Raw genomic sequence first — 24,793 nt, 5'->3', positions numbered from 1 at the left:
GGTTTTGTGTGGATATCTCGAAAACCGGGAGGGTCGGAGAGAGTTTTCTTGGTCTAGACCTGACTCGCGTCTTCCGCTGCGGAACTATCCAGGCTTCGTGGTGGCATGTTGGAGCCGGAGTGAACGAGACCATGGCTGATCGCGACCTCGACCTCGACGCTCGGGACCGATGTTGAGAAACGCACGGAGTAGACGAGGTCGGAGTCAGCGGGTTAGTAACGTTAATCTCTGATTTGTGTGCATCGGCGCGTGATGTTTCAAGAGCCAAAAGCCGGTCTATCAGCTCGGCTTGTCTCACTAAAAGGTCGTGGATCTGTTTCTCAACAGCTTCCAGCTCAGACTGCACAGCGTGCAGCTCAAATGTATCCTCACCTGCACCAAAAGGTAGGCTACTTACATCTGATATATTTGCCATTTTAACAGATGGACAGTACGTTAAGTTAGCAACGACGCTACCAGTGATGCTATCAATATTAATACTAATTTATGGCTTAAGTCTTGGAAATAATCCGTCTTTTTAGTGGTACGGGTGTAGAGTAGACGCACGATAGGCGAAAAAAAGATGTTTGTTTGTAAATGAATGCGGAGAAGACGCGTTCAGCCGTGATCCACGGACGTAACCTATAAGAGTATCCAGCGTTGGATCACTAGGCTTGAGACGCGTCTGCTCAACAGTCCGCGTTGTAACTATGAGGTGAGGAAAAGTAGAAAATGTTCGTTGTAAGTGAGTTTAAAGAGAAATCAAGAATTATAAATCAATCGATGGAGCTCCAAAGACAACAACGCGTTCAGACGCGACGCATGCGCATTCGAACAGGAAGTCACAGCAAAGCAGCCATCTGCCTTCTGATAAAAATGTAACATTTATTTGTCAGGTAAAATGTATCATGCCAATTACACAAGTGATTAAAAGCCAATTCTGAAAGAATAAATACATGACATCAATTACTCAAAGAAAGCAATGCATTCCTGACAGAGGCATGCAGTTGTGTGTAAGTGTGTTCCAAGTGTAAGACCTGAGAAAACACTGACACAGCAATGCATGAGGGTTTTCCCTGGTTATAGTTTCCCAAAGACTGCTCTGTCACCTAGCCTTAAATACCCAGACCAGAACAAAAGGGTTATACCAATATTTTTTAGAGTTGTTTTGGGTCAATTCATGTACCCCAGGGGGTAGCACCTGGTTTCGGGGGATAGGGGAGATATCTGGAAGAGACATCACCCAGAGAGGAGAGCAGGTCTCCTAAGTTCTCAATCTTTCTCAATATACCAATGACTGCAATGAAATTAAGACAATTTTACCAATCGCACAGACATTTAAAATGATACCAAACATGAAAAGGAAAAACAGTAGATTCACAAGATACCTCATATGTGATATATAGACAATCTCAGTGAACTTTTAGTGACTTGAGGATGGAGACGGGGGATACATATATAAAAAAGGAGATAAGTTTGGACAAGACAATGTCCTATGCTCTTTCTTTGCGATCTTTTGTCCAGGGTGCGTTTTATTGCTTTGTTACAGGGTGAGTTTTATCTCAGTTTAGCAGTAAAGCAGGCTACTTTGTGACGATTATAAAGCCATCAACAGGTAACCATCATCACCTGATCTCATTTCAGTTTAGCTTTCTTTGCTGCTGCTGATGTGTTTGACAAACGCACTGTCACGGTAGCCAAAAAAGTACAAAATATATAATAAGAGTTAAGAGCCCAACTAATGGAAACACTAATCACTGTTATGGTGACTTCAAATGTAAAACATTAGAATTAAACCTCTGTTAATTCTCAATAAAAACTTTTGTAGACGTCTGACAGAAATAAAGTCAATCTGATTAGTAATAAGTGTTACCTAAAACTCTGTCTATTAATGCAGATCGTCTGTCGTTCTTACTACTTTGAGAAAAGATTAAACATGGAGAAAGATTAGTTTTACCAACGTTTCTGTTACATCAGTCATTCACGCTAGAGCTCAGCTAATGTATGCACTGTAATTAATACAGTTTCCACATGTTCACCGCAATACATTAGAAAAATACTCTGTGAATAAATAAGTATAAGTAAAATAATCGGTTTGTTGATGGACATGCACTTGTTAATGCTGATGGTGTGGAATTACAGTTGCAACATCCCATAATGTACCTCAAACTGAGTAGTGTATCACTGAGAAACATCCTGCTAGAGTTGTCCTTGCGATGGAGGTTCAGGTTGAATAACTATTTCTTCCAATGTTTCATCATCGGACTTGCGCTCGGATTGACATGGTAAAATCGACGTCATTGTTCGTTACTGTGTTTAGTTTACGGTGTAGGAAGCCTCGGGACAAGCAGAGCTGACGTTGTTATGGCAATGGGCGTTTTTGTTTTCGACACGCGCTGTACGTGGTAGGCCAATCACAACAGACTGAGCTGCCTGGCCAATCAGAGCAGAGTAGCATGCGGAAAGGAGGGATTTAGAGAGATTGATTCATTAGACAAGTCGTTTAAGAATCATTGAAAATGTGGTGATGTGCAAATGTATATTATGAGAAAATTAAACAGTTTTTTGACCTTTGATGCATGTAAACCTGTTGTAGGAGAATCCAAAACAACATTAGAAAACATTAGGAAACTTTTCATGCATGGTCGCATCTGTTGCTGCCTCACAAGCTGTAGACTCAGAGCATGTGTGGCGTTCAGGAGATGACAGGGAAAAATAAATAAACAAAAAATGAATTAAATAAATAAATGTAGTGCTAAAACACCAGACTTTGACAAACCGACTATGCCACACCGGGGGCTTAATAGCAGGGAATCGCCCCAATCAAACTAGAAGCACACAAGACTCGCAGGCTCGTATCGGTTGGAGTCAGGCATGAGACATAGGTGGAGTATACAAATAGTAAAATAAATTTTATTCATTAAAATTATTCAAACAATCACAAAAAAAAAAAACAACCATCAACAATAAGAGGGATAATCAAAATTGGACACTTCCTTCCTACAGAAATTGGGTTCGGCAGTCAAAATCACTCACCTCGAGGGGCAGAGGAGAGTAGGGAGTCTCCTATAGAAAAGAACACAGCAAACACACCTGAAACAGAAAGTTATTAACCACCACGAACCTCATCCGCTTCACCAGAAGAAGTTCTCACAACAACGAATGCTGTCGAGGGTGTGCTGATTAATTCCTCAGTCCACTCTCCAGCTCTTGCACACCGCGCCGGAAAGACAACAATGACATGATGTCATGAATAATGCCCCTCCCATATAACACACACCCAACACATTTATAGCCCTCGTAACTAGAGCTAAATCACCATCTAGCCGAGCAGTAATAGGCGGAGTGAACGCCTACTGCTACACATGGAATCTGGTGATGTCTTTTCCTTCACAGGCCAGAAACTTTGAAAGTTGTATCTACTATTGTGTCACCTTTGCAGGTGGGAGTCTCAGAACGGTGTATCTGTTAATGTCTCCTACCGGAGACTGAGAACAAGGAATTACATTTATCCCTTTCCTATGAGGAGGATATTGCAATTTGATGCTTCTACTGTATATTCTAGTGCTGTGATTGGCTTCTAGCATCAGAGGAGGCACAGACAGAAGGCGTGTTTCCATTACAGATTTGCGTTCAACTTTTGTGACATATTCTGTATGTCGATAAAAAACTATTGTGAAATGACGCCGTTTCCATTAAATGGAGTTAGGTTTGGGAGAGGCCTAAACATTAAGTCCTGTAAATCATCATTAAGAGTGTACTATATAAGCAGCAGACACCACGTCATCCGATTGACAAATTCTTCCGGCAGATGACCCCACCCTGCCCTTTAAACCATGTCCCAACCAACCCGATGATGAGCTCCAGCAGCACTTTACCTCAAACGAAGAGTGTTCCGCAGAATACTCTTCCTTTGCCAAGCCAACACCAGGATCCTCGGTTCGATTCCCCTTCCGCATATAAACAAGGGAAATTGAGCCATCGTCCTCAGCGTCGTCCTGCAAATTCGTCCAGGCACCGCCATAAAAACCGGCTCCTCCTGCCCTCGTCTAGTTGTCGCAGCGCACACCCCAGCTGTCTCGCCTCCTCCCCCGAACCCAGCGTTTCCATCCAGTCAAGTGGCCGCAGCACGTTCTCGTCACCACGAACAAAAATCCAGCTCTATACTCTCTTCCTCGATTCGCAAACTGGCGAATTCATCCGTCTTTTCCCAGTGATTTCGTAATGATTTCATGCCTAAGCTGTACTTAAACTTATAATTATATTGACCTGGGCCACTCGTTGTGTTCTGTCTTAAGGGTTGTATTTCCACAGCACAAAGGTAATTTAGATGTACGTTTTCATGAATGAACGTTTTGTTTTTAAATCTACCGGTCAACTGGCATTTGTAATGGGCAGTCAAACTGCACTTTTCTTTCTATGGACTTCCATTCAAACGCACGCAAGCTCATGTGAAATGTTTTGCATTAGAACTGCAAATTCGCATCACGTGACGTGTGACCAGTAAAAGATCGATACGTCATGGCATGACCTCTTGGCTTGCAGTAAAGTCGAGTAGATTGTAGATTTTCTACATTTTGAGTGTATTACCATTTGTTATATTTTGAATTCATGTTTATAAAAAAGCCCCTTCAGAGAGTGACATCATAAGAAATTTCGTACGCTCAAATTTTAGTAACCATGGTTTAAGTGTATACGGTTTTCATTTGCCTATGTAAAAATAAAATTTAAAAAATTCAGTGTAGTTTGGTCTCTTATTCAAACAAAAATGCTTGTTCTATTCTGTTAGTTAAGATCTTCCCAAATATATAAATAACACAAAACTATCTGTTGAGTATGATGCTTTTATAAATCACATTTTCAAGTAAAGTTATTTTTTAATGCCATGAAAATAGAGCATTCCTAATATGTTAGCAAATTTAAAAGCTGTTGTTAAGAATTGGTCATATTCCTTATATTCACTGTAAAAGTAAGATTCTAAGCCTTAAATTATATCCCCTTTATGGCTTGTCAAACAGATGGCCATGATTTATTTTAGATAAAGATTGTTCACTCATATTTCTTATGAATGGTAGAAATTGCAAAGGCAATAAGTTGGAATAAGTCCTACCTTCTAAATAATAGAGCCAATTCACCCTTCGCAGGGAGTTTGATTGACAGGAGATCTGACCAATCATAATCCGCCGAATCCGCCATTTTTGTCCAACAAAGCAGTCAGGAGAATTAGTAGATTAACGTTGATGGATTTGAACTTGAAAAACGGTGTGTACTGACGTCTTTCCACAGTTGAAACAACATTACTTCTGATGTTCATTCATGTTTATTTGATGCTATAAATTAACTAGAAGCAAGAGACGAGCAGCTTTAATTGAGGCTCTACAGCGATCTGTCACGACACATTAAGGAGACACAAAACGGTATTTATTGTTTAAATTTCTTTAAAAAATTACCAAATTTGAAAGTTGAGACTTTTTCATATCAAAAGTAACCTGCTTTGTCCTGTCTGTCGGCGCGTTGTCCGTGTCCTCTTTGCTCTGAATGATCGACTTTTACGTACGTCGGGTGACCTGTAAATACGCAAAAATTGCCATTGCAGAATATTCCTTTTTCGCCTGAAAAACAACTTTGTCTGAAAAACCACCTCATGCAAGTGTAAAACCTTTTTTGCAACATATGGGAGATTTTGTTAAATTGACGTGTTTTCATTGGGCGTATTTTCAATTCGCAATTTCAATTTGCGCAATTTGAAGGGTAATGGAAACGCAGTTAGTGTGGCCCACCCTTCTGTAGCAAATTACCTCAAAATAAATATTAATAATCAATCATAACTTGTAATAATTAATTATGAATATTTGGATCTGTTAACAGAATTAATTTAATGTAGTAAAATTAATATTACAATCAATAATCAATCAATCAATCAATCAATCAATCAATCAATCAATCAATCAATCAATCAACCTGTTCGTCCCATGAACACTCAGTGTTAATTGTTTATTAATTCTAAGAAATTTTCATTTCCGGGGAAGGGAAATGTCTGTCTTACTGTATTGTACTAGTAAGAGCCTGTAGTCAAAATCTAAATCGTAAAATAAAATTTGTTGCAAGCAGAGAATCAGAACCAAATATGTATTGTGCACAAGTTTTATTAATAAAATTACAAACATAACTAATCTAAACACACATACACACAAAAATGGTACGTGATAGTATGAAACCAGAAGCAGGAAATGGAACTATGGAAAATATCCATCTAACTATGAAATGAACCATCATCTTATTATTTTCAGAGCACCTCATTAAATGTATACTTGCATGGCCTTTGCAGTGAAAGCATTTTGTGAAGTTCCTGAAGAAGGATTTTGATGGTTCCATGAGTTACATTTCTTTCCCCTATGGAATTAATTTGCATAATCTAAAGTGTGGCATAATCTATAATCTTTGCGTGTTTAAAGATTTTCCAGTGCATTTCTCACTTTCTAAACCACCATCAGAATACCGTTAGCAATATTCTAAAGAAATAGAGTCCAAACATGACGGAAAGACTGAACTGTCAAGCATCTCCAATCTTTCCCTGTTTGTCACTACAATCATCTCCAATATTTTGTATATTCATATTGGTAAGGACCCAATTCGTAAGAGAAACTTTTCATCTTCATTCATACTTTTTTTTACGTTTTCACTTTTGTGCTCCTGACAGGTGCTTCTTTCCATCCATCGTGTTCTTTTTTTATGCTGTTAACGTCATGCGCTGTATTTTGAAATGACGAGAGCTTGCTTACTTTCACTTCTTACTTTCTTTAATTCACAGATTTTCATTTTATTTTACTACAATATTATTACACTCTGAATAAGTATGAAATTAGTGTAGTAGTTTCCTTCAGTTTTAATGTTTCCAAACATGGTTATGAATGGATTTGGATGGATCCTTTGGTTCGGGTGTAAACCTTAGGGATTAGGCTCAAGATGGGTGCAGGACAGAAACTGCCTGTGGACTAATGGAACTCCTTTCTGTGCTTGAGGTGTCTGTCAGTTGTCCTGCCCTTCCATAAAACTGGGCACTGGAACATGCTGTTCACTACACAATGAACGCTGTTAGAAAGTTACATATTACTGTTGAGTAATAAAATTGCCATATCCACGTTGTTTTAACAAAAAATCAAACCCCTGAGTTCTCCATCTATGAAAAGCTAAGCCAATGTTGATTCTTGTTTTATTACGAGCTTTGTCCTGTATTCTTTTTGCCGTTTTTTAAAAAAATGGGTGTTTCATGTCAACCTTCCATTGGATTGTTGTATTATTTTCATGTTATCACTGTGAAGCTGCTTTGATACAATCTGTATTGTAAAAAGCGCTATATAAATAAATGTGACTTGACTTTTCCTGCTTCACTCTCACCGACAGTTGGTATACCTTTTCTATTGGCTCAATCAATGTGAAATGTTAAGGCCTTACTCTCACAAATCTGTAGTCTTCCTGTCTCTTTGAGGTCATCAACGCTGGTGCTGCCACTGACTTGAAAACTGTCCTTTACTGTTTTGTGAGAGCTTGCTCACGTTCACTTCTTACTTTCTTTAATTCACAGATTTTCATTTTATTTTACTACAATATTATTAGTTAACGTGTTCGTGTATGTAATTAAAAAAAATTAAAAAAATAATAATAATATAATCCAAACTCGTGATTTGGGGCCCCCTAGGTCCTGGGCCTGGCATACTCTGCACCCCCATTATGGCACCCCTGGGCATACCATAGTGAATCAGGGTAAGACAAAAACTAGTTTTGGAAGAAGCACTGATGATGTATTATTTAAATGTTGTTAATTTTGAAAAAATTCTATAAATAACTAGCCTGGCAAGCCAGACCTACATCAAGATGTTAGGTCTGGCAACTCACCATTGTCAGGGCTCAATCCGAGGGGCGGGATAAACGGCTGTTTTTCAAATTTGCTCTGCATGCAATAGGACAGCGCTACAACCAACCAGAGCGTTTTCCCAACAGCGGAGCTAGTTGATAGATTAAACTTTTGCTGTATCTGGCAGGCAAAACTACGAACACATCTTCCTGTTTTAAGAATTACTTAAGTGCCGTTCTTTGTTCTTTTCTCAAAGAAAAGCTTAACTCCAAGTCCTCCAGAGTCATGGACAAAGCCGATTCGAAAGACCGCTGTTCGCCAGCAGCAGCTCTTCTTTGTTTTCAAGTAGCAGGGAAATCACGCGGAACCGTCACAGCTCTGTCGTCATTATGTAAAGCCCGCCCACCGACTCTATACACGATGTGACTGGCCTAACTAGAGTTTGGTTTTTCCAGCTCGAAAGTCAACGGAGAGTTGCTAGACTATCCTTCCTGCAAAATAAATTTTGCTGCCGCTAGGGTGCATCCAGATTTCTAGGCTAATAAATAACATTTTCTTATGATTATTTTACAGCGTTCACACTCAAGAAACTAATACAAACAAGATTACATAGAAATAATTTTTTAACACCTCAATTAGATGATTCCTTTCACCTCCAATACAGAAGGCACACCTATTATTTTAAAGTTTAAACAATAGTTTTACACAATTACTTACATAGATGATTTTCAATTATTTGATTTAGAAGGACTACACCTGTTTGTTAAAACAACTGCATCAGCTCGGTTTTATTTTAGTACGTAATACAAACCTTTTTGAAGAGAATCCTGGTGGGATGCTGCAAATTTAGTGTTCACATGTGCTTTGTAAGTAATAAGCAATATTTTAACTTAAACTTTCTTCTCAACAGGATTCTGGTCATTTACTGGGGGCATCTCACGTGAATATGTTCTAATCCAGGAACAGAAGACTTTTTACCAGGCACAAGCTTATTGCAGAGAGAACCACATTGACCTGGCCACTTTTCAAAATGATGATGACTTGGCAAATCTACGAGACACAGTTTATAATATGGCTAAAATGGCTTGGATTGGACTGTACAATGACATTGATAGCTGGCGGTGGTGTTATCAGGATGAAAAAATTACATTCCAGCAATGGTACACTGTAGAACCAAACAACTACGGTGGATATGAAGCATGTGGTTTGATGCAGTATAGCACATGGAATGATCGGAATTGTAACACACTATTTCCATTTTTTTGCTTCAATGGTAAGAAGCAAAATGTGACTATTGTTCACAATGTTGACAATGCTGTGAATAGCCTTTCATACCAACTTATAACCATAAACATAATTTATAAACATTGAATCTCAGAGTACCAACCATTAGGGGTGGGTGATATGGCAAATTATTTAATGCAGACTATTTTGCAAGTTACTGAGCAGTACGGCCAAAATACTTAACCATCATTAATGGAATTTTCCATCATTTATAAAACACTGCTTCCCCGCCATTGGCGGAAATTTCAGACTATTATGCATCTTCTGAAAGAGAATTTCCAAACCAAAAAGACATGTAAAGAAGCAGCAGAAACAAGCAATAACATATGTAAGCAGATGCGTATGCAAAATAACTTGACCATCAACATTAAACAGCATATAATTCAAAACTGCCTTACTGAATAGCTATAGGATTTTGATCATAGTTCTGAATCCAATCCAAATGTAGTCTTTGACGAAAGCGCGTTTTTTTTTCGTAGATTTTTGCTCAAAATGTTGCTTTTTTATGAAACTTACCTTCAAGTGTTGATAAAAAAAAAGAATGCATGAAGCTAGAGTAAAACAATATTTTTTTGTTTAAAAGCATTGGATCTGTTCTTTCTTTTGATATTTTGCATGTTCATATGTTCATACAACAATAATCTAGAGACCTTGAAACTTGTGAGAATGATTTTTTTTTTTTTTTTTAAGAGCTGGCACTGGCTGGCAACTTTTTTCAAAAACGCTGTCGGGGAAAGATTTAATAAGTCATAAAAGAAAAAAGAATGACAGACCATTTAGGCCAAAGTAGGGGTGGGCGATATGACCAAAATCTTATTTAACCTTTTAAATGTCATTTTATTTAATCTATTTTTTATTTGATATTTGTTATTTAAAATAGGAACAAAGATGAAAACAATAGGACAAATACAATATAAGACACAAAAGAAAATATAGCTGCAAGCAGCAGTTAAGGGGCCAAGTACAACAAAGGCTAAATAAGAAGCTAAGCATGGCTGGAGCATTAGACCTACAACAATGAATAATTAAATATATTTTAAGAGGATTTAAGTCAACATGGCTGAAAAATCATAAATACAATCACTAGTAATATGATTAATTGGTTCATTATTTTTTTAACAATTGGTTTTGCTTTTACCAAATTGATGTGGAGTGGTCAGTGTGAGGTGGCAATGACACACATAAAGTTTGAGGTCAATATGTCAAATCTTTCCATAGATTCAGTCTCTAATTCAGTTAGGTGTCTATAGACACGAAATCCATACATTTAAAAAAAATTTTTTTAAAGAGAATCAAAATGGCTGACAGGAAGTCCGGCTGACTATGGCAAAATTGGTATCTATGTTTACGGCATGACCCAAGGAATCTATTAAAACAAGTTTCATTACATTAGGAAAAAAAATCAAAAGCTATTAGCATTTTTAAAATTTCATTATATATTTTTGTCTCTAAACTTTTTGAGTGCCTTCAGGGCATGGTGCCGATGACACATACCTAGTTTCGTAATGATGCGGTGATGCTTTTGTAGAATATAACATTTTGTAACAAAATTCTAAATGGCAGAAACCCAAAATGGTCGATATGGTAAAATTGGATATTATTTGATTCAGCATGCTGCACCGACTCTAAAGAGATCTCTAAAGATTCTAAAGAACAGGAGTTTTGTGATTTTTGGTTAAACCGTTCAGAAGTTGTAAGCAAAACAGCAATTTTTTCATATCTCTTGACCACTAGGTAGCATTGTGCTGAAAATGTGCAGGTACACTCAGGCCATGTGTGTCATAACACAAACCAAGTTTGGTCAGAGCACGCTAAACCGTTGCGAAGATATAGCCTCACGGTCATTTTGGCATAGTCATTTTATGAATCAACACGAATTCCATAACTTTTTGTTGCCATGGTTTGATGATCTGGTTAGATTTCCATAAAATTCAGAGAAACAGTCTATGAGGAGTTCGAAAAAGTAGGTTATTCGGAAAATTAAAATGGAGGAAAAATTTCCTAGATGATAATGGTGTCATAGGGTTCAGTCGAATCAGAAGCCAAGGAATCAGAGAAAAAAATAATTTTATTACAGTTCAAAAGTTATTAGCATAAATGTGAGTGCAAATTTGGACAGTTGGTGGTGCTAGAGGGATCGAGTTATAGACTCAAATCGCTGTGGTTAATGTTTAGACTGTCCTCTATCTGTGTACCAAATTTCATAACTTACCTGCAAGCTTGGGGAATGCCTCTGCGTGACTGCGTCTGAAGCATGTGTTCAACTAGTCTTGATTTGTGACACACGTGATGTGTGTGTGGTCTGCTTAGGAGCGAAGCATAAATGAAAACCAACGCGTTGCCTACAGCGTAGAGGCTCCGGCGTAGGTTCAACGCAGAAGTATAAATTGGGCTTAAGTGAGGTTATACTGCGAATGTGAATGAAAAAATAAGTGCAACTATGTACTAGAAGTTTGTGTATGTCATTGTATTTCTGTGAATGACATTTTACACATTTGTAACTACTTGTCTGCAGCTTAAAATTCAGAATACAGGTTTGTGACTATTGTCTGCGTATGCAAATCTCAACATTCAACTTCAGATTTTTATTTGACAGGTTTTCACATCGGAGCTGTGAGTGTAAATTTGAGCTTACAAGTACAAATATCTATTGTGCAAGATTTCTCAAATTCACATCTACATGCTCTCGAGGTTTGCTACTCTTTTACCTTCATATGCCCCCCTTACGAAAAAGAAGTATACTTCAAGTTAATTTTATGAAGTATACTTCAGTAATGTTCAAGTATATTTTTAAGTATACTTTATGTAGTAAGAATACTAATGTCAATTTACTAGTAGTAAACTATTAAGTGACCTATTTCAATACTACTTGGGACTAAATTGGCCCACTTTTAGTATATAAAAAGTATACGTTTAAGTGTACTATAAGTGTAACACTTGTAAACTTTAAGTGCACAACTATTTCACAACTACGTTTCTCATTTGTACTAGACTGGGTAAACCCAGCCCGATCTGCCGGCGATTTGATTTCGCCCTGCAGCTCAGGCTGGAAACCTGTCCATTCTTCTATGTTGCTTCCGTTACAAATCTGTGGGGACCAATCACAAACTGGCTTATCCACCTGGCACGCTATTGGCAGGTTTAATCCAATCCAATTCCTTTTAACCTCTCGACGATGCTCAATGGCTTCTTTAGTTTAGCAAACAAATCGCTTGAGTGGGTGTAAATACCACTCACTTTCATGTTTTTTTTTGCACAACCTGCAAAAAATCGCTGGATGCCATTGCTGCTTCTGCAAACCGCTGATCAATGCTACAAACCAACACGTTTGTTGACACGTTTCCTGCCTGGAGTTTCCTGCAGGTGATAGGTGCTTGGAAAAAACAAACAAATGGTGTGTGAAAACATAACATCATACTTAAAGTGCAAAAATAATACATAATACAAAATAATACAAGTATACTTCTATGTTCCTATTTAGGTATTATTTTTTATACTTGAAATATACCTTTAACTGCACTTTAAATCATTTTAATTCATGCGTTCTTTTTTATCAACACTTGAATGTGGGTAATTTGAATACTTTTTTTTTTTTTTTTTTTTAAAGACAACACTTTGACAAAAATGTAATTTTCTCAGCTTTTTGTTTAAAGACTTTGTCCGGATGGGATTCAGAACGATGATCAAAATAGTAGATCGAGTCGATCAACATCCCCAAAGCTTCACAGTCCTATAGCTCGTCCTGGGTTGACATTTCATTCAACAACATTTGGCAGTTTTGATTTACAAGCTGTTTAATGTTGATGATCACGTTATTTTACATTTGCATAAGCAATGTTCTATCACTTGTTTCAGCTTATTCTTGTCCTGTGTTTTGATCAGGAGATTCTGTACTCTTTCAGAAGATGTGTAATAGCAACCCCTACCGTAAAACAGTGAAAACACAGATAGCCTTATCTGTTTATAAGTTTTATAAGTTTATAAGACAGTATGTAAAACTATGTGAAAAAAATATTTAACAGGCTACTCAATCAAAAGATTAAACACAACTACAAGCCAAGTATACACTTTTAAGTATATCTCGATCAAAAGATAGGTACAAGTAGGCCAAATATATTTAGACCTTTCTGTCAGTATGTCAAGTATATATGCAAGTGACAATTTTAAGTATAGGCCTATTTCTGAAAGTATATAAAAAAGTAGACTGAAAGTATACTTTCTTATTTTTAGTTTAAGAGAAGTATACTAATAGCACACTTGAATGAAAACTTTTTTTTCGTAAGGGCTTGGTTGGAACTCTAAGGTATTTATGTAAACGAGGCATTTCAAAACAGTGGATCATTACTTACTAAACATATCTAGCCAAAGCACTTACAAATGTACTCTATAATATTTACTCTGTGCAGAAAAAAAAAAAGTAATTTTACCAACTCTTATTACAGAGAACAGCACAAAAAGGTTTGTTTTCGTTAGCGATAGCAAGACCTGGCAGGAGGCTCAGATCTACTGCAGACGGTATTACACAGACCTGGTCATCATTCGGAATCAAACTGAGAATAACCAGCTGACTGCGATGATGCAACCATATACAAGTGCTTGGATTGGTCTTTTCAGAGACGTGTGGAAATGGTCAGATGCAACAAATGTCTCCACTTCCTCCATTACCTGGCTGACTAATCAACTAGACATGGTTACTCTGCAAAGACCTTGTGGTGTTTCAGATTCTGGTGGTATGATCAGTTATCAGCTCTGCTCAAATGTCCTTCCTTTCCTCTGCATGCACCGTAAGTCTGAACATTAGCTACTGATTGTTTTAACAAATGTTAGAAATCCAATTTCAGTGTTCCTAATACTCTTACTGGACTGCTTTGTTTTATTCTAACAGGTACAAAGAAACAGATTGTGAGAGTGAAGATAAAAAGTGGTCAGAATCTAAATGACCCTACAGTGTTGAAAGTTATCTTACAGTGGGTAAGTATTAAACTATCTGTGTTGAAACCGATAATGGAGAATATGTAGTGTGGAAGAAATGTAATATGTTCTATATGTGTGCATTTTCTTATATTCATAGTAATTAGATTAAGGTAGTAAAATGCATGAGGATTGCATGTGGAGTCCCATGATTCTCTGCTACATTGATGGAACAAAGAACTGTTATTAAAGTAGGGACAATAAAGAAGTAAGGATGCCCAACTCTTATGGTCACACTCTGCAGGCAATTTGTATGACTGTATGATTGCTGACCTTTCCTTGCAAGGGAATAAATAATCTTTAAAGACAATTGTTCAGTTCAGACTTATTCAGTAATAGAAAATTGTTTGCCACAACAGTAGTTTCTGTAATTTCACAAATAGTAAGGCAAGGCAAGGCAAGTTTATTTATATAGCACATTTCATACACAATGGCAATTCAAAGTGCTTTACATAAAAGAAATTAAAATAATAAAAAGAAATAAGACTAATTAAAACAGTTAAGAAAAAAAAAAAAAAATACAGTACAGTACAAACAGTCGGACGAACATTGGCACAGTGCTCATTCAGTAAATGCATAGCTAAACAGATGTGTTTTGAGTCTAGATTTGAAAGTGACTACTGTAGGAGCGCATCTGATCTCCTCTGGAAGCTGGTTCCAGCTGCGGCTGGCATAATAGCTAAAAGCAGACTCGCCATGCTTAGAGTGAACCCTTGGTATTTCTAGCTGATATGATCCTAGTGATCTGAGTGATCTGTTGGGTTTATATTCAGTGAGCATATCTGCAATGTATTGAGGTCCTAGGCCATTGAATGATTTATATACCAGTAATAATACTTTAAAATCAATCCTAAATTTAACTGGGAGCCAGTGTAAAGACCTGAGGACTGGTGTGATATGTTCATATTTTCTAGTTCTGCTCAGAATCCTGGCGGCAGCGTTCTGTATGAGCTGCAACTGTCTTATGGTCTTTTTGGGAAGGCCAGTGAGGAGTCCATTACAATAATCCACCCTGCTGGTGATGAAAGCATGCACAAGTTTCTCTAAGTCTTGTCTGGAGACAAAGCATCTAATTCTTGCAATATTTTTCAGATGATAGTATGCTGATTTAGTTATTGCTTTGACATGACTACTGAAACTAAGGTCTGACTCTAGTGTCACACCAAGATTCCTGACTTGATTTTTAGTTGTTTGACACCTAGAGTGAAGGTATGCATTCACCTTGAGAACTTCATCTTTGTTTCCAAATGCAATGACTTCAGTTTTGTCTATGTTTAACTGAAGAAAGTTTTGACACATCCAACTTTTGACTTCATCAATGCATTGGCACAGGGAGTCAATGGGGCTGTAATCGTTAGGCGATAGGGCTAAGTAGAGCTGTGTGTCGTCTGCATAGCTGTGGTAAGAGATTTGGTTCTTTCTCATTATTTGGCTCATTGGGAGCATATACAGGTTGAACAGGAGTGGCGCAAGAATTGAGCCTTGAGGGACTCCGCATGTCATGGATGTCCACTCAGACTTATGGTCTCCTATACTCACATAATAACCTCTCCCATCTAAGTATGACCTGAACCATTTTAGGACTATCCCAGAAAGCCCCACCCAGTTTTCCAGCCTGTCAAGAAGTATGTTATGATCGACAGTGTCAAATGCAGCACTGAGGTCGAGTAGCACCAGCACTGATAGTTTGCCTGAATCAGTATTTAAGCGAATATCGTTTATTATCTTTATGAGCGCTGTCTCTGTGCTGTGGTGCGGTCGGAAACCAGATTGAAAATTGTCAAAGGATCCATTCGAGCTTAAGAATTTGTTCAGCTGATTGAAGACAACTTTTTCGATGATCTTGCCTATGAAAGGAAGATTTGAGATCGGCCTATAGTTGCTTAATATGGTCTTATCCAGATTGCTCTTTTTCAGGAGGGGCTTGACAACTGCAGTTTTTAGGGAGTTTGGAAAACTCCCAGAGAGAAGTGAGGCATTTACCACTTCTAGAAGATCTGCTTCTAAACTGTTTAACACACTTTTGAAAAATGATGTGGGAAGTGTGTCAAGAGCACAGGTTGATGTTTTAAGGTGTCGTACGGTTTCTTCCAAAATTTTGCCATCAATTTCTTTGAAGTCAGACATAGTAACTACTTTCTCAGGTGGTTTGATCTGTCTGACCCCAGGGCAACTCAAGGATGTGCTGATCACCTTTCTGATATTACTGATTTTCTCAGAGAAGAAAGAAGCAAACTCACTGCACTTGTTGTCTGAGAGCATTTCACTGGGAATCTGGCTTGGGGGGTTTGTCAGTCTCTCTACAGTAGCAAAAAGAGTGCGTGTGTTGTTTAAATTACTGTTTATAATATTTGAGAAGAAAGTCTGTCTAGCTTTGCCTAGTTCCATATTGAAAGCATGAAGGCTGTCTTTGTAGATGTTATAATGGACTACAAGTTTTGTCTTCCGCCACATGCGCTCTGCTTTTCTGCATTGTCTTTTCATATTTTGCACTGCTGTTGAGTTTCTCCAAGGTGCTTTTTGTCTGCCACTCTTCTTCCTGACTTTAACAGGAGCAATATCATCAATCACACTTTTAACTTTTGAGTTAAAAGAATCAAGGAGAAAATCAACAGAGTCAGCAGATATGCTTGGTGTTAAGGATATAGCCTTCATAAATAGTACACTAGTGTTCTCATTTAAGCATCTCTTCTTGACAGACACAGATCTAGCTTCAGTGGCAGGAGAGATCAATATATCAAAGAAAATACAGAAATGATCAGACAGTGCTACATCCTTAATAACAATCGATGAAATGTTAAGACCCTTACTGATAAGTAAATCTAGAGTGTGTCCACGATTGTGTGTGGGTCCATGTACATGCTGAGTCAGATCAAAAGTTTTTAAAACAGTTTTGATTTCTTTAGCCATGTTGTTCTCTGCACTATCTATGTGGATGTTAAAATCTCCAGCAATGGCAAAACAGTCAAACTCTGAGGTAATTGCTGATAACAGTTCTGTAAAGTCCTCAGCAAAGGCTAGAGAGAATTTTGGAGGCCTGTAAATAATGATAAGTAAAATGCGTGGAGCACCTTTTAACACAATACCCAGATATTCAAAAGAAGGGTAATTCCCAAATGATATTTGCTTACATTGATAGATATCTTTAAAAAGAGCAGCTAGACCCCCACCTCTCTTAACAGCTCTGCAGACACTCATAAAAGTAAAGTTAGGAGGGGCTGCTTCATTGAGGATTGTTGCACTAAAGCTGTCTTCTAGCCAGGTTTCATTTAGAAGCATAAAATCCAGGTTGTTTGTGGTTATTAAGTCGTTGACTAGAAGTGATTTATTTTTAAGTGAACGAATGTTTAAAAGTGCTAACTTAACAGTCTTACTTTTTGTCCCCACATCAATCTTACTTTGACGTGTAATAGGCACCAGATTAGTTAGGTTTGCTGTACGGCTATTGAAGGCCTTAGATTTTCTATCTTGTAATAAAACAGCAATAGAGAAAGATACAGGCACACTGGGTTCCCGCTTGTTCTGTAAACATTTGAGAAAGTTACTGTTATCAGAGCGGGGACCCAAAACACATCACTGAGAGCTGGTATCAGTTGTTTTTGGTTCACCTCGAGCAGATGTAGGAGGGTGTGGGCCCTGGCGTTGTGGCAGAGGCCGAAGAGCTCTCACAGGAGGGGGAGGGCGAGCTGGGCCTGCAGGCTTTGGTGCGGGTGGTAATGGTGCCTGCCGTTTTTTGGTTGGTATCTGGGGGCTTGCAGCAAAAGAGTGGGATAGTTTGGTTCCAGCATACACCAGTTCTTCCATTTTCTGTGAGAAACACAGAAGTGGCGATGCTGGAGAGAGGGATAGCGTATCTGGTGAAAGGGGCTGTTGCTCTGGTGTTATAGGAGGTTGTGATATGCTGTCCTGGCTTCCCTGGCTGTTTTCCAGGAAGTCGTCCTTGGGTGCTGAATCTTCAAGCAGTTCTGATATGTCTCTCTGTGGGCAGGGCTCAGCTGAGATTGTGTCCGTGAGCAGAGGTTGTTGTGGCGGAGTGGTGTTATCATTGTCCTTGTGTGATATGTCAACCGCATGTCCATTTTGCTGCTGAAGTGAAGTCCTGTGGTCATTCATACTGTGTCCAGGTGTGTGTGTGCCGTTCAGATTGAGTGGATTGGCACACACTGCAGAAGGATGATTGAGGGAGAAGTAGAAATTGTCCTTTAACACTCTTGAACCAAGTTTGTTTGGGTGATGGCCATCCCGATGAAACAGTTGTCTCTGACTCCAGAAAAGATTGAAATTGTCAATGAAGTTTACTCCTTTTATATTGCAGGTTTTTTGCAGCCATGTATTTAGCCCAAGCAACCGTGAAAACCTGTTTGTTCCTCTTGCTGGGAGAGGTCCACTGATGAATGTTTGAACTTTCAGTCTTTTAAGTGTTTCAAAGAGTTCATTGAAATCCTTCTTAAGGAGTTCTGACTGCTCTTTATGAATATCATTCTTCCCCACATGAATGATGAGTCGATTTGCAGTCTTATGTTTCATCAGAATGTTCTGAAGTTCCCTGTTTATATCAGAAGTTGTTGCTTGTGGAAGGCAGCACATAGTTGTATCCCTGCTGCTAATGTTTCTGATTATCGAGTCCCCCACTATCAGAGTCCTGGGTTCGGCAGCGTTCTGAGCTGAGTGCCGCTGTCTGCTTGATCTTGAGCGCCAGTTAGCATCAGTGTTAGCTGCTGGCCCATTCAGTCTGTGTTCGATCACATTCATCACATTTGGGGATTCCTCATTTACATTCATTAGTACTTCAAATCTGTTCTCAAGATGTATAGGCGGTGGTAGAAGACCGGTGTTTGCAATCCTTGTCAGAGCTGTATCTGGGGTAGAGGATGCTACTGCGGCAATATGTGTTGCTCGTGACAATCTGATGTCTCGAGTGCCTTTTGGTCTCGCTCCCTGTTTGTGCCATCGATTAGTAAGTCGATCGGCTTGTTTCTCTACCTGTCGAGGAGCACTAGTTTCATGGGACTCACCGGTATGCTGAGGGTGTTCATGACGAAGCTCTGTTGTGTGCTCCGTCTGGTTTGATGGTCCCGTAAGTAACTTTGTTTCGAGAACTGCAATCCTTTGTAAAAGTCTGTGGCAGTTAGTGCAGCAAGTAGATTCTTGAACCTGAAGAGGCATTTTCTCTTATCCGTATGAATGTAGGCAGTTGTGTTTTCCTTTCCCGGAATGTAAGCTGGTCGGGTAAAAGAATTCTGCGTTTTTGTAGTAATCCAAACTTTGTTGTCTGAGCACTGTGCTGTTTGCTGAAGTTAAAATTAGGTGATAAAAGGAAATAAAATATAGGAGATAAAATGTAAAAGCGATAGAGCAAAGCGCGGAGCAGTAAGCAAGAGCGTCCGAACGTAGTATTGTAGTATACAATCTAATGTCCCATGAAGCATTAGTGGCACACATCCCATGTTATTATATAACATAAAATTAGCCCATCATGAAAAATAACTAGCTTAAAACATATGAAATACCTGTATCTTCTCCTTTAAATTATCAGCGAATGGTGAGTGTGGCCTGTCCTACAGTATGTCAGGGGTCTTCATCTCCTTTATTCAACAATCCAAAAATCAGATGTTATCATTTTGTTGTAATATATTGATTTGATGTTCTGTTCATTATAGTGAAAAGTGTAATTATTGACTAATTTTAATTCAGCTAATTTGAGACCAAATGTTGGTTTATAGCTATTGATAAACATCTTGATTACACATAAGTGGCTGACACTATTTAGGTAAACAGTCATTATTCAGGTGAAATTAGTTCAGTGTTGATTCAGTTCAGTTCAGTTCAGTTCAGTTCAGTTCAATGACTGTGTAAAGTTCATAAATTATGGAAAGAGTTAAGTTAATCTATAAAGCAGCTCTGGAGAAAGCAGTGATGTCATAATCCAGCTCAGTTTAATTCTCATCCAATAGTGTCAGTGCAGTCAAGTCAATAATATTGCAGAATATTAAGTGTCCTCATCTAAGCAAACCAAATTGAGACAGTGGCAAGTAACCCAAACTCCATCAGTGACAAAACCTTGGGGAAAACGCAGGCTCAGTCTGGGGACCAGGGGGCGCATTACAGAAAGATCCTAACTTTAGAATCCTATCTTATCCATTTGATAACGATGGCAATTTCAGTTAGGACCCAATTTAGGACAAAAGCTATTACAAAATTACATTTCTTAAGTGTATAATCTTATCTTAACTACGGATAGGAAAATGGTATGGCTGGAACACACTCTAAAAAGTTGGGACAGAGGCTAAATAAAAGTAAAAATATTATAGAATATCCTAGTTAAACTCTTTTGAAACAGTCCACAATAAGTAAATGAATTGGTAATAAGTGAAGGTATCATGACTGAGTGTAAAAGGAGCATATCAGACTTTGCAAGCAAAGATGGGTCGTGGCTCATCACTTTGTGCCAAATATCATGAGAAAATTTTCAAACAATTCAAAAATCACATTTCTAAATGCAAGATTGCACCATCTACCGCACATAACATTGCAAAAAGATTCAGGGAATCCAGAGAAATCTCATGTACAGGGCAAGGCAGGAAACCTCTGTTGAATGTGCATGACCTTTGAGCCCCCAGATGGCATTGCATGAGAAACGTCATGCTACTCTGTTAAATGCAGCCACATGTGCTCAGAAATACTTTGGAAAACCATTGTTACTTAACACGTCTGCTGCTGCATCAAGGCATGCCACTTGAATCTCAGTTACACAAGGAGAAATCAATAGATCAGTTCTATGCAGAGATGCCAGCAAGTTCTCTGGGCCCGGGCTCATCTCAGATGATCCAAAACATAGTGGAAATCTGTGCTACGGTCAGATGAGTCCACATTTTAGCTTGTTCTTGGGAAAACAGACATTGAGTTCTCATTCCCAAAGACGAAATGGACCATCCAGACTTTCATCAGCGACAGGTACAAAAGCAAACATCTGCCATGGTATGGGGGTGCATCAGTGCAAACGGCAATGACAATGTAAATATGTCACACCAACAGCACACAGTCTGTCTCCTGTGTTCCCCAGCCTCCTGTCACTCAACTTCCTGAGTCTCTGAGCAACCGAACATTGTGGGGAGCATGTCAGCTGTAGTTGGATTGCATATCCTTCTCTAAGGTTTGAAAAACCTAAGAAGACATATTTGATAGAAGTCACTGTCAAATGAGCTGATAGAGGCATCAGACATTTCAAAGTGAGCACTGTGACCCATACAAGGCAATATGATTGACTGACTGTGCAGACCGGAAAATATCTACATCTGCAGTCAGCATGTGACATTTGAGGAGCATAGATTAATTCTGTGCCCTAGTTTGCTACAGACCTTCCTGAACCAGACCCCGAAGTTGCTGACTCAACTTGAGTGGCCCAGAATACACCATGAGTGGAACAACAACATAGTGGTTGTAAAAACCAAGGCACATCTCCAATGCACTGAGGGCATTGTTGCACAGAGCATGAGCGAGAAAAACTGCCATTTAAAATGCACAATTCGAGTGTTGTCAACATAAAATGAGGTGGAAAGGAAGAATGAACAGTCTAATTTAATATGAAGTGTCTGACTGCACACCCTGCTACAACCACAATGTTGAGGTTGTGTTAACCGAAACGCAGCTTCTTTAGACAGAGGGCATCATTCCCCATTCATGCTTGTTCTGTTACAGTAATTGTCAAAGTTAATAATAATTAAAGAGTAAATGTTTGGTTGCATCAAGGATGCTTGCTCACTGAAGGAGCTATCCGTGCAGCCAGTCGTTGGATCATTGGGGGCAAGAAGCTTGTGAATAACATCATATACCATTGTGTCCTTTGCCGAAAACTTTCCGTCCACCTCCAAATTCAGAAGATGGCTTGTAGGCCTTGGTGTCTACTGATCCGAATTACCAGTTTCTCCTCACACCTTCTGTTATCCTCACACACAGGGCCGGCCCGCAGCATAGGCGGAATAGGCAAATGCTAGGGGCGGCACTCATCATAGTTTTTGTTTTTTTTAAACTTTTTTTTTTAAGTTATTTTTTAATAATACTATTTTAAAACCATTAGTTCGAAATACTACCAAATAAAGCAAAAAAAGTCCGGCACATCAATCTTCCCCCGCCCAGCAAGTGCTTGAAGTGCGTCAGAAACAGAGCGCGCGCGCGCGCGATCAGTTGTTGGTAATTTGTTGTGTAGCGTGCGCGACGCCGCATCCAATGTAGACAGCACTGCTTTTGTTTGAGGGCACTTAACACACTCAGGTTCTCCTGTAGAAACGAGCCTGGCAGCTCGCGCCAGGTCTAGACACGGTGAAAGTTTCCTGATTGGGACGGATGGCCGAATTTACATGACACGTTATAAATTAGCATTATAATCTGTGATAGATACCGTGCCAAAAAGAAGAGAAGAGGATAAAAGGGGATGAAGACAGAGGTAAAGTGATGTAGTGAATGAACAGTTTATCTAATTGCATAGGAGTAAGATACTATAATTTAATGGCAGTTATTTTTACCTTAAACTTAATGTTAGTAGTTGTTCTGAGTTCTCCAGAGGCCCCAGACTGTGTTACATTTTGTAACAGTCATGTCAGTTTTAAGACGCATTTTTTATCACTTTTTTAAATTAATATTTTACTCTACAGTTGTGCAGTTTTGGGGGGGATATATGGCATTTTTAAAATTTATTTGCCAAAATTAATAATGATATTTATTTAGGCTACAGGTTTATTAAAAATAGCAAAGTTTACATTAAATCTGTATTGTAAAACGTGCTATAAAAGATAATGGGGACTTGACTTGAATGCTAGATGTAATGCTCTAGATGTAATATATATACATGTGTATATATATATATATATATAGGGTAAATAATCATGAACACAATGACGGGGTGAAATAGGCTGTGATGCATGGGGCACCAGGTAAAATCTTGCCTAGGGCAGCAAATTGGTCAGGGCCGGCCCTGCTCACACAGAAAGTGTGCACCCCTGTCGCTCAATCTTTTGCAGCGTCAATGGCGTCAAGTCCAACATCTAGTTAACATATTCTGGGATAGATGGAGGAAACAGTATCTATCTTTACTACAGACACGTAGGAAGTGGAAATCTGATCAACCCATCGGCAATCAGGGTAGCATTGTGCGCCTCAAATATAGCCAAACCAAAAGAAATGAATGGCCAATGGGAATTATTACGCAGGTCTTTCCAAACAAATGCAAAAAAAAAAATATATATATATATATATATATATATATATACATAAAAAAATGTTTGCAAGGTGGAAATAAAAGCTCCTAGACAAGATGGCATCAAGCTCTTCCGTAGACGCGTAACAGGGATTGTCGTACTCCTTCCTCCTGAATCCAAGCTGAAGTAATGTGTCAACAAGCAGTTATTTATTGGTGGTGCTCAATCATGCCAGGCGGGGAGTGTTCTGTTACAGTAACTGTCAAAGTTATTAATTAAAGAGTAATTGTTTGATTGGTCATTTGTCTGCCCCTACTGGCTGTTCTGAGGATTATAGTGCTGAAATTAGCAGAGACCACAGGTCTCCTTGGCCTTTAGTAACTTCGCTGTTTTACCCTACCCTTATTAAAATCTGGAAAGAGACATTCTGTGTCTGTGAAGTTGATGAGGGGAGTTTAGCTTGCTGTCGAAGTATACAGAGGATACATATGGAGGACAGTACAATGTTACTGTGTCCATATTGTGACATTTCCCCCTATTGTGATGCTCAAAAAAATAACATCATATGGACCCTTTCTACAGCACTGAAACTGCTGTAAAAAGGGTTCATATAATGATAAATCATTTCATTCCAGTTTCTTAGTTTTCAGAAAAGCGGTTGTTTTAACTACATTTTCAAGCTCAACAATTTTACTGCATGAGGCAGTTAGCAATAACCACAAACCATTATTTGGTCATAAACTAGCTGAGTGACAGCTTCATTATATTTCAATCCTGCAACCAATTTTAGTTAAAAATGGCAAACCTCAGAAATTAGTGGGGTTTTTAATTGCTGATGCAGCAATCATTATTGAATAGCTTAATTAAGCATGAATTAAGGCATATTAGTGCACCCAAAATAACTAATGAAATAACTTAAATGTAATATTTAGTTTGTCCTTTTGAGATTTAAATATTTTGTGAATGTTAAGCAACTCCATTCAATGACAATTTGTAAAAAAATATATATAATAAAATAAATAATAAAATAATAATAAAACAGCTTTATTAAAGGAACACTCTGAATCTTCCAAACTGTGTTTTTGTCTTATCCTGAATCACTAATAATAACCAATTGTAATAACCAATTCTCTTCTTCAGACAAAGCTGAAGCTGAAGGAATGGGGGATTGAAAAGGAAACAAGAGTGACATGGAGAGTTCAGCCAAATGGAAATGTGTTTTCACGTGCTTGAAAACAAAATATTAGTTATACAATTGTAAGTTGATTTATCAAATTATTGGGATTTGCAAGAAATTATGGACTTTCTTCTCTCTTACACTCTCCTCAAGTGCACTTAGTTTGAGGGGGCAACAGAGGTGGCTCACTTTGACTCCAGCTGTGTTCTCAGAAGGATTGACACTGTTTCAGTACAAATTAAAAATGTTATAATTCTGTTAATTCAGCAGTACACGTAAAAAAGTATATTGGTATATGATTGTGATATATTGTAAACTCTTTCAACAATCTTA

The 24,793-nt window shown here is 38.3% G+C and overlaps 1 long non-coding RNA gene across 1 annotated transcript; it reads left to right on the top strand.

Moving 5' to 3' along the window:
• The first annotated feature begins 13,736 nt into the window (after window positions 1-13,736).
• On the top strand, window positions 13,737-24,487 carry LOC307157144. Its single transcript, XR_013820880.1, has 3 exons — window positions 13,737-13,902; window positions 14,004-14,089; window positions 24,424-24,487. It is a non-coding gene; the product is annotated as an uncharacterized lncRNA (long non-coding RNA).
• Window positions 24,488-24,793: the final 306 nt, after the last annotated feature.

The sequence above is a fragment of the Squalius cephalus genome (genome assembly GCF_949319135.1).
Source record: "Squalius cephalus genome assembly, chromosome: 4".
Taxonomy (NCBI): Eukaryota; Metazoa; Chordata; class Actinopteri; order Cypriniformes; family Leuciscidae; genus Squalius; species Squalius cephalus.
This window is presented reverse-complemented; position numbering and strand designations above follow the sequence as displayed.